The sequence below is a fragment of the Marmota flaviventris genome, chromosome 15 (assembly GCF_047511675.1).
Source record: "Marmota flaviventris isolate mMarFla1 chromosome 15, mMarFla1.hap1, whole genome shotgun sequence".
Classification (NCBI taxonomy): Eukaryota; Metazoa; Chordata; class Mammalia; order Rodentia; family Sciuridae; genus Marmota; species Marmota flaviventris.
In genome coordinates, this window is record NC_092512.1 from 62,411,578 (window position 1) to 62,427,624 (window position 16,047).

A 16,047-nucleotide genomic window follows, 5' to 3' on the forward strand; every position below is an offset into this window, starting at 1 on the left:
AAGTACCTCTGAAGAGCCATCCCCTGTCATCATGACCAAAGTGGGAGCCCATAGGCATGGTGGTGCATGCCTGTAATCCCAGCGGCTCAGGAGGCTGAGGCAGGAGCACTTAACATTATCTGAAATGATCTTGTTTAATTATTTTCTTTGTTCTTGTCTCTGGCTCTAAAATATGAGCTCTTTGAGACCAGTTACTATACCTGTCTGCATAATGGTTGCCTCCCTGCCATCTAAAACAATGAGTGGCATTTGTTGCATGGATGTGTGGGTGAATGGGTGGATGGATGGATTGATGATGGATGTCTCCATTGGACTTGATTCATTCATTGTACGTAGTCCTTTCTAAGCCCTTTAAATATAATACATATGTCTGTTTTCTTTTTACCTTGGAGAAATTTTCTTATACTATAGTTTTTCTCATTCTTGCCTCTTCATTTTACTTGTGTTCTGCAGGATTCCTGTTAATCAGATGTTGCAACTTATGGACTGGTTGCCTGTGTGTTGAACTTATTCTCTCGTATTTCATATGCTGTTGTCTTCTGCTATGGGTTTTTTTTCCAAACTTTATTTTCTTCTCTCTCTCTCTCTCTCTCTCTCTCTCTCTCTCTCTCTCTCTCTCTCTCTCACACACACACACACACACACACACACACACACACACACACACATATATATATTTTTACTTTGAGGAAAATCTTTTTCTTTGTTGAATTCTGAGTGTTCCTTTTTCATAGCATCCTGAAGTTGTCTTAAGACAGTCTTACCTTCTCAGGTCCCTCTGGGCATATAATTGGAATTTTTCAACTTTGTTTCTGTTCCTTACATTTTATCATTTTGTTTTGAGGGACAATTTTTCTGTTTGTTTTTTTTCTGGACTTTGCAGTCTGACAGCACTCAGTCTAGCATCTCTTGCTCTTCTCCTCCTCCATTCCAAATGCAAGAATGAGAGGGTGCAATGGGGGGACAATGTCTAGTGTAGAGGCTTAGCTTTTTGAATGTCTTGCAGTTTCTTTAAAGAAGAGCTTTCTGATGAATCTCTGGTTCCTGAATTGGATCTTGGGGTGGGCGTATGGATGCCAATGGCAGGGCCCACTGATATGGGGTCTCTCCCTCAGATGCCTGAAGAGTTCCTCTGGGTTCCTTTCCACATCTCACGTTTGCCTGCTGTTGCTTCTGCTGCCTTTGAGCTCAAAACCTTGTGGAGGTTCCTTTGGTTAGGTTTGCTCCTCCCCCTCTAAAGTGGCACCTGCCCTTTGCACATAAACCCTTGCGGGATCTGCTCCCTGTTTTCACGAGGTCTGGTGTCTGTCTTTTCAATTCCTTTTAATCTTATTCTACTTTTAAGTTTGTTCTCAGAAGGGATGGAATTCAGGCTCAGTATCTTACCTGCTTTGAAACTACAGGTCCCCTCAAGACTTCTAAAGCCCTTGTTTAACACCACGTATATCCTGCCAATCCTGAATCAACCACTTCTGGACTCTCCCAGGTCCACTGGGAAAAAATTATATAATTGTGCTGATTGGCTCCATTACAGATTTATGAGTTCCAATCTTAGCAGGCCCTCCTCTGTGCTGAGCCATCCATTTGCTTAGCCCCAGTCAACTCCCTGCCCCAAGCTCACAATGATGATCCTTTTTCTTTCTTTTTTTAAAATCCCTTCCTCAAGTCCTTCATTTTGGCCTAGTTTTATTTTTCTTAGTGGCCAACCAATTCCACATTAGTGAGAAAACAGAGTTCCCAAGAATGAACTCTGAACTTCCCTGAAACTCTTTTTTCTAAGACAGTATTATTTTTGAATGATGACTCCATCGTTTTTTAGCCAAAAAAGTTACCTTAAAATTGATGTATTCTGTTTCCTCCTATGAGAATTGGTAACCATGTCTATGTCTCCCAGCATAATTAAAATAAAATACATATGGGTGAAAAAATTAAAATAATGCAGAAGATTAAAAAACGAGAAGCAGTGTCTCCTTCCCTTATCTTCAACATCCAGCTTAAATCATTCAGATATTTTAAACAATACTTATGGTTTTGATTAGAAGGATTATTTAAAGGAAGGTTCTTATACTTACTAACAAAGAATCCAGCATTTAGAATGTGCTGAAAAATTATTTTCTTGTCTTTATTCCTTTCCCTTGTGATCATGCAATAGAACTCAGCTATTTTTTTCTTCTTCTTTAAAACGTGAATGAATGTCAGACCTCTACCTCTGCTCAGGGATGTTAAGTATATAGTGTTGCTGAATTTGGTAAGAACTCAGTGCATCTTAGTTATGTAAATTCATGATTAAGGGCACACTTCTTTTCTGTTGATTGAAATAATCCAAGGGAAAGCAACCTCGTGAGGAGTGCAGAACCTAATTGTTCTGGTCTTTGCAAACTGACTTCAGTGAAGTTTATGAATTAGCCAAGGAAAAACCTAGTTTCCATGGAGAATTTCTCTGGCTTCCTAACTACTTTTAGGAAGATAGTCTGAGAATGAATAAGAATAAACAATTTTGAATGGTGCGGCAGTAGAGGCATGCCACTTTTAGAATGTGGAAAAAGGTGTGTATGGGGTGGATCTGTTCTTTATGTAGGGTGTGAGCTACAGTTCAGCTTCACCCCCCTTGGCTGGGTTCTCTTCTGCAGTGTCCAACCTGCTCAACGGTATGTGACTGCCAGCCTGGTAAAAACCGTGTTGTGCTCTGAATGATTTTAAGGCTTGTACTTTGGTATTCTTTTTCTTCCTATAAAGTCAATAAAGAGAAAAATGGCACTAAAGAGTGGAATCTTTGTTAGGCAGCTGTTTGGCTCAGGAACAGTGATTGGCACTTACGTATGTCTTTTATGTATAATGCTTATAGCACTTACAGCATCGCTGTAACGTATATATTATTACCCACATTTCAGTGTAAGAAACCAAGGTTTAGAGATTAAGTGATTTACTCAAGGGCATCAGTTAATAAGGAGTGGAACAAAATCCACCCTGATGACCTATTTCAGAGCTTGTGTTCTTTCTGAACACCACACAGAGGTGTGTTGACATTACCTATTTCATACAGGCGCACACCTGTGTGTCCACGCCACCTTCTCACTGATTGGGTGGTAGAGCTGGCCTGCACCTTCCTCACTTCTGCACTGCTCCCTGATATTTCAGGGCAGCTGAGGCACATGCGCAGTGCTGTAGCTCTGCTCGTCTGCTGCATCTGCCCTGCAGCTCTGAAGTCATGCGGTAGAGGTTTTTAGCTTGGCCTTGCTCCACACTAGCTGCATGGGCACAGGAGAATTATTGGACTTCTCTATGCTTGGTGTCTATCTTTTTAAGGTGAGGAAGCAGATAGTATTTATCTTGTTGAATTGATGTGAGGGTTGAATAGGTACTTGGTGAATTCCTTAACCTTTCTGTTACTTGATTCCATTGGGGATCAAACCTAGGGCCTCACACTGTGCCTTAATTTCTTTCTTTTTTTGGTACCAAGGATTGAACTCAGGGGCGCTTAACCAGTGAATTGCGTCCCTGGCCCTTTCTCATATTTTATTTAGAGACAGGGTCTTGCCGAGTTGCTCAGGGTCTTGCTAAGTGGCTGAGACTGGTTGAACTCATGATCCTCCTGCCTCAAACTCCTGAGGCTGCACCGCCTCACCTGAGTGTACCTCAGTTTCTTCAGCATTAAGCTGAACTTGATAATAGGACCTCTCCCTTAGAATCATAGAAAAGCTAGAATGGGATAAGACACTTAAGAGTCAGCAACTAATAGCTATTTAATGATATTTTATCATTTTTAATATGAAGAGAAATATGCTTGCAGTCATACAGAGTTCACTGATTTTGAATGCAGTGTTTCTGATTATTAAACTTTTCTGAAAGAAGGGGAAAAGCATAAAGAAGAGAGCACAATATATATGCTAACTACATTTCTCAAAGTTTTGCATGGTGATTTTTACCTTATAGGATTTAATAACTGACCCACCTTTGTGTTAGCATCAAGTACTCTTGAGCCACCTAACTGTCTGGGATAGGCTTGAGGAGTTTTAGGAGAATGATCTTTTCCTGGGGACCCAAAAGGAAGTCACAGTCTCTTTGTAGAAGAGGTGTTATTAATGGTTCCCTAATATAATTCAGATTTGATATCAAAAATGTGGAAATGACCTATATGTCTATGATACATGAATGAATAAAGAATAAGTGATATACATATTATATGTGATATAGGAACTACATATTATATATAATATGTACATGTATGTCACATATATGTGTATGTATACACAAAATAGAAAACTATTTAGCCTTAAAAAAGGAAATTCTGTTATGTGCTACAAAATGGATGTACCTAGAGTGCATTACGCTGAGTGAAACAAGCCAGTCATAGACAAATACTGCATGACTCCATTCACATGAGGTATCTAAAACAGACAAATTCATAGACTCAAAGAGTGGAATGCTGGTTGTCAGGTGCTAGGGAGGGGCAATGGGAAGTTACTAATCAACAAGCTTAAAGTCTGAGTTAAGAGATGAATAACCTCTAGAGATCTGACGTACAACATTGTACCTGTGGTCAGCAGTACTGTTCTGTACACACAGAACTGTTCAGTGATGGGCCTGGGGTGCAGCACAGCAGGAGTTCATGCTTAGCATGTGTAAGGGCCTGGGTTCCCCCCAACACCAAAAGAAAAAAAAAAACACTGTGAAGTGGGTAATCGCTCGTTAAGTGTTTCAAACATAATAAAATGAAAAATTTTAAAAGAAGAAACTTTATATTTGAGAATCCAATTGAGTTTTCATTTTGAAAGATCCCAGGAACTGTAGCTAATATTCTGGCTCATCTCCAACTCAAGTAGTTCCATTCCCAGCACGCATAATTTCCCTGAGGTTTTAGTTAGAACATGTGTGTGACTTTCCTCTCTGCATCTGTATTGTGTCTCACACGGGTATGTCCTAATGATCCTGTGGCCGAAAGAGCTGGCATTTACTATGATAGCTGTGGCTGAAGTAAGACTTTATCCTTATACATTGTGGACTGTGAGCTATCGCTCCTCACTCTATCTTTTTGTCAAATAATTTCTAAAAATTGAGTTAAATCTGATGTACAAAATTTCTAACCAGTTCTATGTCTTGATAAATCATTTAATAGTTCTAGCGCTATTATCTTTCATTTTTCAAATGTCATCTCTTTGAACTTAGAATCTATTGTATCATCTTCTGGTTATGTGACTTCAGCTACAGGGCCCAAACTTTCTCAGGGGTAATTGCTTGAGCTGCCACCTGATGGGGAAATGATAACTTTCTGTCTGGGCAGTGGCTGTTGGAAAGGGTGGTGCACCCAGTCCCACTCAGTTCCCAAATCTCAAGAGTTGTAAGTTTCTTCTCTGAGAGTAGGTTTGCCCCCACAGTATTCAGATCACAGAAATTAAAGTGTCTGTTCAGGTCCTTGGCCCATTTGTTGATTGGGTTGTTTGTTCTCTTATTGTCTAATTTTTTGAGTTCTTTGTATACTCTGGATATTAGGGCTCTATCTGAAGTGTGAGGAGTAAAGATTTGTTCCCAGGGTGTAGGCTCCCTATTTACCTCTCTTATTGTTTCTTTTGCTGAGAAATTAAATTAAATAGTCAGCTTCCCATGGGGGCCTCTCATCTTCCTTCCCACCACACCTGTTCTTTTTTTTTTTTTTTTGAGTCCATCCCATTTATTGATTCTTTTTTTTTAAAATTTTTTATTGTTGGTTGTTCAAAACATTACAAATTTCTTGACATATCATATTCCTCACTTTGATTCAAGTGGGTTATGAACTCCCACCTTCACCCCATACACAGATTGCAGAATCACATCAGTTACACATCCATTGATTTACATATTGCCATAATAGTGTCTGTTGTGCTCCGCTGCCTTTCCCATCCTCCACCATCCCCCCTCCCCACCTCTCCCCTCCCCTCCCCTCCTCTCTCTCTACCCCCTCCACTGTATAACCCTGAGGGTCTCCTTCCATTTCCATGCAATTTCTCTTTTCTCTCCCTTTCCCTCCCACCTCTCATCCCTGTTAAATGTTAATCTTCTTCTCCTGCTCTTCGTCCCTACTCTGATCTTAGTTACTCTCCTTATATCAAAGAAGACATTTGGCATTTGTTTTTTAGGGATTGGCTAGCTTCACTTAGCATAATCTGCTCTAATGCCATCCATTTCCCTGCAAATTCTATGATTTTGTCATTTTTTAATGCAGAGTAATACTCCATTGTGTATAAATGCCACATTTTTTTTATCCATTCGTCTATTGAAGGGCATCTAGGTTGGTTCCACAGTCTTGCTATTGTGAATTGTGCTGCTATGAACATCGATGTAGCAGTGTCCCTGTAGCATGCTCTTTTTAGGTCTTTAGGGAATAGACCAAGAAGGGGAATAGCTGGGTCAAATGGTGGCTCCATTCCCAGCTTTCCAAGAAATCTCCATACTGCTTTCCAAATTGGCTGCACCAATTTGCAGTCCCACCAGCAATGTACAAGTGTACCCTTTTCCCCACATCCTCGCCAGCACTTGTTGTTGTTTGACTTCATAATGGCTGCCAATCTTACTGGAGTGAGATGGTATCTTAGGGTGGTTTTGATTTGCATTTCTCTGACAGCTAGAGATGGTGAGCATTTTTTCATGTACTTGTTGATTGACTGTAGGTCCTCCTCTGAGAAGTGTCTGTTCAGGTCCTTGGCCCATTTGTTGATTGGGTTGTTTGTTCTCTTATTGTCTAATTTTTTGAGTTCTTTGTATACTCTGGATATTAGGGCTCTATCTGAAGTGTGAGGAGTAAAGATTTGTTCCAGGGTGTAGGCTCCCTATTTACCTCTCTTATTGTTTCTTTTGCTGAGAAAAAACTTTTTAGTTTGAGTAAGTCCCATTTGTTGATTCTAGTTATTAACTTTTGTGCTATGGGTGTCCTATTGAGGAATTTGGAGCCCGACCCCACCGAATGTAGATCGTAGCCAACTTTTTCTTCTATCAGACGGCGTGTCTCTGATTTGATATCAAGCTCCTTGATCCATTTTGAATTAACTTTTGTGCATGGCGAGAGAAAGGGATTCAGTTTCATTTTGTTGCATATGGATTTCCAGTTTTCCCAGCACCATTTGTTGAAGATGCTATCCTTCCTCCATTGCATGCTTTTAGCCCCTTTATCAAATATAAGATAGTTGTAGTTTTGTGGATTGCTTTCTGTGTCCTCTATTCTGTACCATTGGTCCACCCGCCTGTTTTGGTACCAGTACCATGCTGTTTTTGTTACTATTGCTCTGTAGTATAGTTTGAAGTCTGGTATCGCTATACCGCCTGATTCACACTTCCTGCTTAGCATTGTTTTTGCTATTCTGGGTCTTTTATTTTTCCATATGAATTTCATGATTGCTTTCTCTATTTCTACAAGAAATGCCGTTGGGATTTTGATTGGCATTGCATTAAACCTATAGAGAACTTTTGGTAATATCACCATTTTGATGATGTTCTGCCTATCCATGAACAGGGTATATTTTTCCATCTTCTAAGATCTTCTTCTATTTCTCTCTTTAGGGTTCTGTAGTTTTCATTGTATAAGTCTTTCACCTCTTTTGTTAGGTTGATTCCCAAGTATTTTATTTTTTTTGAAGATATTGTGAATGGAGTGGTTGTCCTCATTTCCATTTCAGAGGATTTGTCGCTGATATACAGGAATGCCTTTGATTTATGCGTGTTGATTTTATATCCTACCACTTTGCTGAATTCATTTATTAGCTCTAATAGTTTTTTTGGAGAGCCTTTTGGGTCTGCTAGGTATAGAATCATATCATCTGCAAATAGTGATAATTTAAGTTCTTCTTTTCCTATTTTTATGCCTTTAATTTCTTTCGTCTGTCTAATTGCTCTGGCCAGTGTTTCGAGAACTATGTTGAACAGAAGTGGAGAGAGAGGGCATCCCTGTCTTGTTCCAGATTTTAGAGGGAATGCCTTCAGTTTTTCTCCATTTAGAATGATGCTAGCCTGAGGCTTAGCATAGATAGCTTTTACAATGTTGAGGTAAGTTCCTGTTATCCCTAGTTTTTCTAGTGTTTTGAACATAAAGGGATGCTGTACTTTGTCGAATGCTTTTTCCGCATCTATCGAGATGATCATATGGTTCTTATTTTTAAGTCTATTGATGTGGTGAATAACATTTATTGATTTCCGTATATTGAACCAGCCTTGCATCCCAGGGATGAATCCTACTTGATCATGGTGCACAATTTTTTTGATATGTTTTTGTATCTGATTCGCCAGAATTTTATTGAGGATTTTTGCATGTAGGTTCATTAGAGATATTGGTCTGTAGTTTTCTTTCTTTGAAGTGTCTTTGTCTGGTTTAGGTATCAGGGTGATGTTGGCCTCATAGAATGAATTTGGAAGTTCTCCCTCTTTTTCTATTTCCTGAAGTAGCTTGAAAAGTATTGGTATTAGTTCCTCTTTAAAGGTTTTGTAAAACTCTGCTGTATACCCATCTGTTCCTGGGCTTTTCTTAGTTGGTAGTCTTTTGATGGTTTCTTCTATTTCCTCAATTGATATTGGTCTGTTTAGGTTGTCTATATCCTCCTGACTCAATCTGGGCAGATCATATGACTTAAGAAATTTATCTGTGCCTTCACTATCTTCTAATTTATTGGAGTATAAGGATTCAAAATAGTTTTTGATTATCTTCTGTATTTCTGAAGTGTCTGTTGTGATATTGCCTTTTTCATCCCGTATGCTAGTAATTTGAGTTCTCTCTCTTCTTCTCTTCGCTAGCATGGCTAAGGGTCTGTCGATTTTGTTTATTTTTTCAAAGAACCAACTTTTAGTTTTGTCAGTTTTTTCAATTGTTTCTTCTGTTTCGATTTCATTAATTTCAGCTCTGATTTTAATTATTTCTTGCCTTCTACTTCTTTTGCTGTTGTTTTGCTCTTCTTTTTCAAGGATTTTGAGATGAAGTATGAGATCATTTATTTGTTGGTTTTTTCTTTTTTTAAGGAATGAACTCCAAGCAATGAATTTTCCTCTTAGAACTGCTTTCAATGTGTCCCATAGATTCCGATATGTTGTGTCTGTGTTTTCATTTATCTCTAAGAATTTTTTAATTTCCTCCTTGATGTCTTCTATAACCCATTGATCATTCAGTAACCTATTGTTCATTCTCCAAGTGATGTATGCTTTTTCCTTCCTTCTTTTATCGTTGATTTTCAGTTTCATTCCATTATGACCAGATAAGATGCATGGTATTATCTCTACTCCTTTATATTGTCTAAGAGTTTCCCTGTGACATAATATATGATCTATTTTTGAGAAGGATCCATGTGCTGCTGAGAAAAAAGTGTAACTGCTTGATGTTGGGTGGTATATTCTATATATGTCAATTAAGTCTAGGTTATTAATTGTGTTATTGAGTTCTATAGTTTCCTTATTCAACTTTTGTTTGGAAGATCTGTCCAGTGGCGAGAGAGGTGTGTTGAAGTCTCCCATGATTATTGTATGGTGGTCTATTAGACTCTTGAACTTGAGAAGAGTTTGTTTGACGAACATAGCTGCACCATTGTTTGGGGCATAAATATTTATGATTGTTATGTCTTGTTGGTGTATGGTTCCCTTAAGCAATATTAGTGTCCCTCTTTATCCCTTTTGATTAACTTTGGCTTGAAATCTATTTTATTTGATATGAGTATGGACACTCCTGCTTGTTTCCGAAGTCCATATGAGTGATATGATTTTTCCCAACCTTTCACCTTCAGCCTATGTATGTCTTTTCCTATCAAATGCGTCTCCTGTAGGCAGCATATTGTTGGGTCTTGTTTTGTGATCCATTCTACTAGCCTGTGTCTCTTAATTGGTGAGTTTAAGCCATTAACATTTAGGGTTATGCTGCAGTCCGGCTGCAGCAAAATAACCGGGGGAGGTGACGAACAACTTGTGTACGTTGATACAGCAGGAGTGGAAGCCCTTTATTGCAGGACAGGAGCAGTATTTATACATTCCACACAGCTTATCTAATTAGCATAAACTAGATACATCAGTCAACCAATCAGGAATCTCCACACTTAATGGCTGGCTTTTGTTACTTCTCAAACCACTCCCTCTGGCATTTTTCCAGGCACCATCCAGACTTGTTTACAACTCTAACATTCCCCTGGCAAAATGCCAGGTGTTATTTTGACTTGTTTACAGACTCTAACATTTCCCCCTTTTGTTTAATTTAAATAACGACCATAGTGGTTTTTACAGAAACACCATAAATAACCTGCTACAAACAGAAAGGGAGGATACAAAATGCCACAATACCAAGCCAATTGATGGCTCCATGCAAGGAGCCCTTGGAAAAATTATACCAGCAATGACACCTTTAGCAAAGATACCGAGTTACAATTTGTTATAGATTACAGTTTGTTGTCTCAGTCCAGGTAAAGCAGTGTCTCAATAGATTAACTCACAGTCCAGGTAAATCACAGTCCAGGTAAGTTCTGCAGGCAGCTAGCTTAAATCACAGTCCAGGTAAGTTCTGCAGGCAGCTAGCTTAATCCGAAGTCTCCTCCGGTTCTCAGCCGAAGTCTTGTCCGGTTTTCAGCAACACTGGAAATTCTTCCACCCTCATCCTCACCGGCACTGGGACGAAGGCAGGAACTCCGGATGGCTAAAGAAAATCCTGTAGCATTCTACTAAGAAAACAACCTTCTGAACAATTTAGTACATTATCTCAAGGTTTTCTACATTTGAAATGAGCATTAATAGTGCGCATTACTCATTAGCTTCCAGGTATGGGAGAACCATTGTAGCTTAGTTATTGGCATTGAAAATGAGCAAACATCAGGGACGCTGGTAGCGTCTTCTGCTGGCTGTAGCATCCGGGTAGCCCCAGATCGCCCTGGGGAGTGTCCCGGACTCAAACTGCTACTGGGCACAGGGAGCAAGAGCCTGCGAGACTGTGCCTCCAGGTCAGGTCTAGATTTGGGCTCGCAGCAGTGGAAGAGCCAGCTCCCCGGCCAGGAGGGGGGGAAGAGCCAGTTGCCGCCGCCTCTTGGAAAATCCTTGCTGCGCTGTGACTGGCTTGCACACTCGGCAGCGTCCTCTCCGCTTCACGCACCCTCCGGTAACGAAAAGTATTTAGTAATAGCCTTTTGCTGCAACTTTTTTCCTGATAATCCTTCTTCTTCTGAACTTTCTTTTTCTTTCTGACTAGAGTTCCTGGGCTTTTATCAACATATGCCCTAACTATTCTTGGTTCCACTGGGGTGCCTTCTTCCCTTAGTAATTTACTTCTCACCCCTTCCATATTTTCATCACAAAGACAATACAATACACTGAGACAAAACAAGACACAAACATACTGTATCAATCTTCTCCATTTTCTTGAAATGACCATTTTTCCTCTCGCCCTATCTGCCTAGGGACGAGCAGATTTGCTCCCGTCCTATCTATGGACGGGCAGCTTTTTTCGTCACTTACCCCCGAGTGTCCCGGGGCTCCCCGTAACAGGCCACCATCTGCTGCAGTCCGGCTGCAGCAAAATAACCGGGGGGGTGACGAACAACTTGTGTACGTTGATACAGCAGGAGTGGAAGCCCTTTATTGCAGGACAGGAGCAGTATTTATACATTCCACACAGCTTATCTAATTAGCATAAACTAGATACATCAGTCAACCAATCAGGAATCTCCACACTTAATGGCTGGCTTTTGTTACTTCTCAAACCACTCCCTCTGGCATTTTTCCAGGCACCATCCAGACTTGTTTACAACTCTAACATTCCCCTGGCAAAATGCCAGGTGTTATTTTGACTTGTTTACAGACTCTAACAGGGTTATTATTGAGATATGGGTTGTTCTTCCAGCCATATTTGTTTATTTCTGTTACTAAACATGGTTTGTTTTCCTCTTTGATTATTTTCCCCCCCTTTACTGTCCTACCTCCCACTGTTGGTTTACATTGTTATTTTCCATTTCCTCTTCCTGTAATGTTTTGGCGAGGATGTTTTGAAGAGATGGTTTTCTAGCTGCAAATTCTTTAAACTTTTGTTTATCGTGGAAGGTTTTAATTTCATCTTCCATCCTGAAGCTTAATTTCGCTGGATACACAATTCTTGGTTGGAACCCATTTTCTTTCAGTGTTTGAAATATGTTATTCCAGGATCTTCTAGCTTTCAGAGTCTGTGTTGAAAGATCAGCTGTTTTCCTGATTGGCTTACCCCTAAATGTAATCTGCTTCCTTTCTCTTGTAGCTTTTAAAATTCTCTCCTTATTCTGTATGTTGGGCATCTTTATTATAATGTGTCTAGGTGTGGATCTCTTATGATTTTGCACATTCAGCATCCTGTAGGCTTCTAGGATTTGGGATTCTGTCTCATTCTTCAAGTCTGGGAAGTTTTCTCGTATTATTTCATTGAATAGACTGCTCATTCCTTTGGTTTGGAGCTCTGTACCTTCCTGTATCCCAATGACTCTTAAGTTTGGTCTCTTAATGTTATCCCATATTTCTTGGATGTTCTGCTCTTAACAGTCTTGCTGAGCTGTCTATGTTCTTTTCCAGTTGAAATACTTTGTCTTCATTGTCTGATGTTCTATCTTCTAAGTGTTCTACTCTACTGGTAGTATTCTCCATTGAGTTTTTAAGTTGGTTTATTGCTTCCTGCATTTCTAGGATTTCTGTTTGTTTGTTTTTTATAACCTCTATCTCCCTGTATAGTTGATCCTTTGCTTCCTGGATTTGTTTGCATAATTCATTGTCGAAGTGATCTTTCATTGTCTGATTTTGCTGTCTAATGTCTTCCTTGATACTCCAGATCATCTGAAGCATGTATATCCTGAATTCTTTATCTGACATTCCATCTGCTGCAGCTGTTACCTCTTCTAAAGTTGCATTGACCTGCATTGCTTGTGGTCCTTTCTTTCCTTGTCTTTTCATACTGCTTGCGTTTCTTTCCTGCAGGCGCTGGCAGCGGCTCTGCTCTCTCCTTATTCCAATTGGGGTGTCGTGACTACCACGCCGGCAGGTCACTGGGCCTGTTCTGGGTGCTGGCGGTGGCTCTGTTCTGCCCCTACTCCAATTGGGGTGACGAGTGTACCATGCCGGCAGGCCACCGGGCCTGATCCGCTGGTCGGTTGCAGGTTTGCCTACCCTGCAGGCGCGGGCGGCGGCTCTACTCTGCCCCTACTCCAAATGGGGTGACGTGTCTGTCGTACCGGCAGGCCACTGGGCCTGTCCCGCTGGTCGGTCGCAGATCTGCCCACCTTTCGGGCACGGGTGGTGGCTCTGCTCTGCCTCTACTCCAATTGGGGTGTCGTGACTACCCCGCCGGCAGGTCGCTGGGCCTGTTCCTGGCACGGGTGGCGACTCTGCTCTGCCCCTACTCCAATTAGGGTGATGTGTGTACCACGCCGGCAGGCTCCTGGGCCTGATCTGCAGGTTGGTCACAGGTGTGCTCACCCTGTGGGCACGGGTGGTTTTTCCACTCCGCCCCCACTCCAATTGGGGTCACGTGACCACCACACCGGCAGGGCCTGATCCGGGCGTGGGCGAAGGATCTGCTCTGCCCCTATTCCAGTTGGGGTGATGTGTGTACCACTCTGGCAGGCCGCTGGGCCTGACCCACCAGTCTGTCACAGGTCTGCTTACCTTGCAAGCACGGGCGGCGGCTCTGCCCTGCCCCTCCTACCATGCCTGTGTACCACTGGGTCGCGGGTCTGCCCACCTTGCGGGCATGGGTGGCGGCTCCGCTCCGCCCCCTCTACAATTGGGGTCACGCGGTCACCACGCCGGCGAGCCGCTGGGCCTGCTCCGGGCGCTGGCGGCGGCCCGGCTCCTCCCTTCTGGCTCGACGACAAATCGAGAGAGACTCGGGTGTCTGTGCCTCACCCCCCCTACCAGGAGACCAACTGTTTCTGTCACCGCTGGTATTGATGAAGTTCTCTCCTCCGCCGCTTTCTGATGACATCAGATCTCTGCCATGTTGGTGTCCTATGCGAATGGCAGCATTTCGTTCCCCTGTTCTATGGCTGAATGAGCTGCGGTCAGTCGAAAACAGGGATGGTGACGTCAGCTTTCCAACATGGTGGCCGCTGGCCTTCTCTGTGGTCTGACCGGTGTGGAGAACCGAGATGGACCGCTTCCTTCCCCCGTCTCGAACCCAGAATTCAGCCCTGAGTACGGTGCTTGCACGGCTGGCAGAAACTGCAGCGCTGTATCCCTGCGTCGCTATCTCCTCGTTTCCCAGCGCGCGCTGCAGACTCTAGCCGCGGGGCGATTTGCTGAATAAGCAGTGTTACCCTCCGTGCGACAAACCTCTCGCGTTTGAGTCCCCGTAGCCGATCCTCGTGCGATGGAAATCCTTCCTCCAGGTTCCGGAGCACCCCACTATTGCTGGAAATTCCTAACAAGATAGCCTTTAGCCGTCCTGACTTGTCATACTCCCACACAGTGAAGCAGCACACGGGGGCAATGCACTCCCCTCGCCGCCATCCAAGTCAGTCCCCCACACCTGTTCTTGAGATGATCAATACGGCGTGTTTAATGTACCAGCCTTCCTAGGTATCTGGCATTTCTGGCTAGATCACTCCTAAATTCTCTAATTACACCATTCATCTCCTCATCTGTGTTTCACGGACTGCCTCATCAATGAAGATTTTCCTTACTGTTTAAATACTTTGCATGGTTAAAAATCTTTTATTATAGTCATTACTAATTTCTTTATTACAAATATTACTAATTTCAAAGGACATTACTGAAAATTAGAGGGAAGAAAGTTTGCTTAAAGGATCCCAGGTATATGTATCTTTAGATTATCCTAGCTATTTTATTAATAGGCTTAGCTTAATAAGTTATATTTCTACCTGGAGGTATCTGATGCCATCTGTTTTGGGCTCTGTTTGGAGATAGAAGCAAAATTTGCTTTTTCTTCATTTTAGGGATAGGGAGAGGATAAGAAATATGAGCAAACTTTCTTTCCACTTTGTTTTAAATTTTGTAATTAGGATCTAAACAAATCAATATTGAAGTCTGTAAGAGTACATAATATCTCTATAAAACATAATAAGGCTTTTATATCAAAAACAGCCATGATTATTATATTCAGGATCAAATTTACCAGTCCATAGCCTTATATTAACATAATTAATAGAAAAATTATTCACTATGTAATGTGAGCAGGAAATAAAATAGAATTTAGAATTCTATATATGATCTTGATAACAGTATGTTAATGTTGATCTAGCTGCACACTGAAAGAAAACCAGAAACCCTGAACAGTAGTATTATGGATAAGTTTAAATTTTTAGTTCTTTTGTATTTTTAAAATTTCTATATTAAATAAGTATCATTTTAATAAAAAAGGTCTTTTGAAACACTACACAAGGAACATCATTTTATTAAAACTTATTCTGTATTTGAAGAGATGGTTTGTATAAATTATGAGTTATTATATGCAGGTGTCACGTTCTACCTGGTTTGAATTTTCTGGCTAAAAAGCAGAAGAAAGCTTTAACAATAGAAATAACAACTGGATGCCGTGATCACAACTTCTACAACCACATCCCTCTAGTGAACCTGTGCTGTTATCATATACTACCTTTCACTGATTATCCTTGCTCTCTGTGTAGGCAGGAAGGGTCCATGATAGCACAGGTGAAAAGCTCTGACCCAAGGTCCTGCAGCTACCAAATGGCAGGCCTGAAACTAGAGTCCAAGCTAGTTCTTTTCCCATTATTCTCTGTAGGAGAAAAAAAAAAAACTTTTTGTTTTTTGAAAAGAAAAACACAATGAAGACCTTTAGTACGATTCATGTTTGTGATCCTGTAACTTTTTAAAAAAATATTTTTTAGTTGTAAATAGATCTTTTATTTTATTTATTTATTTATATGCGGTACTGAGGATCGAATACAGGGCCACACACTTGCCAGGCAAGTAAGTACTCTACCACTGAGCCACAATCCCAGCCTGTGATTCTGTAACTTTTATCCATTAATACTTCTGCCACATGTTGGTGGAGAGAATATCAACACCTTAGAGCCTGTATGTTCGAGGCACATTGCTAGACACTGGACATATGTTTATTCACCAAAT

General features: G+C 41.2%; 1 protein-coding gene across 1 annotated transcript in view; it reads left to right on the forward strand.

Annotated features, from left to right (window-relative positions):
• The window catches only part of Slco5a1 (solute carrier organic anion transporter family member 5A1), a 141,605-nt gene that overhangs the window by 113,756 nt on the left and 11,802 nt on the right, over positions 1 to 16,047 (forward strand). The window lies entirely within an intron of this gene.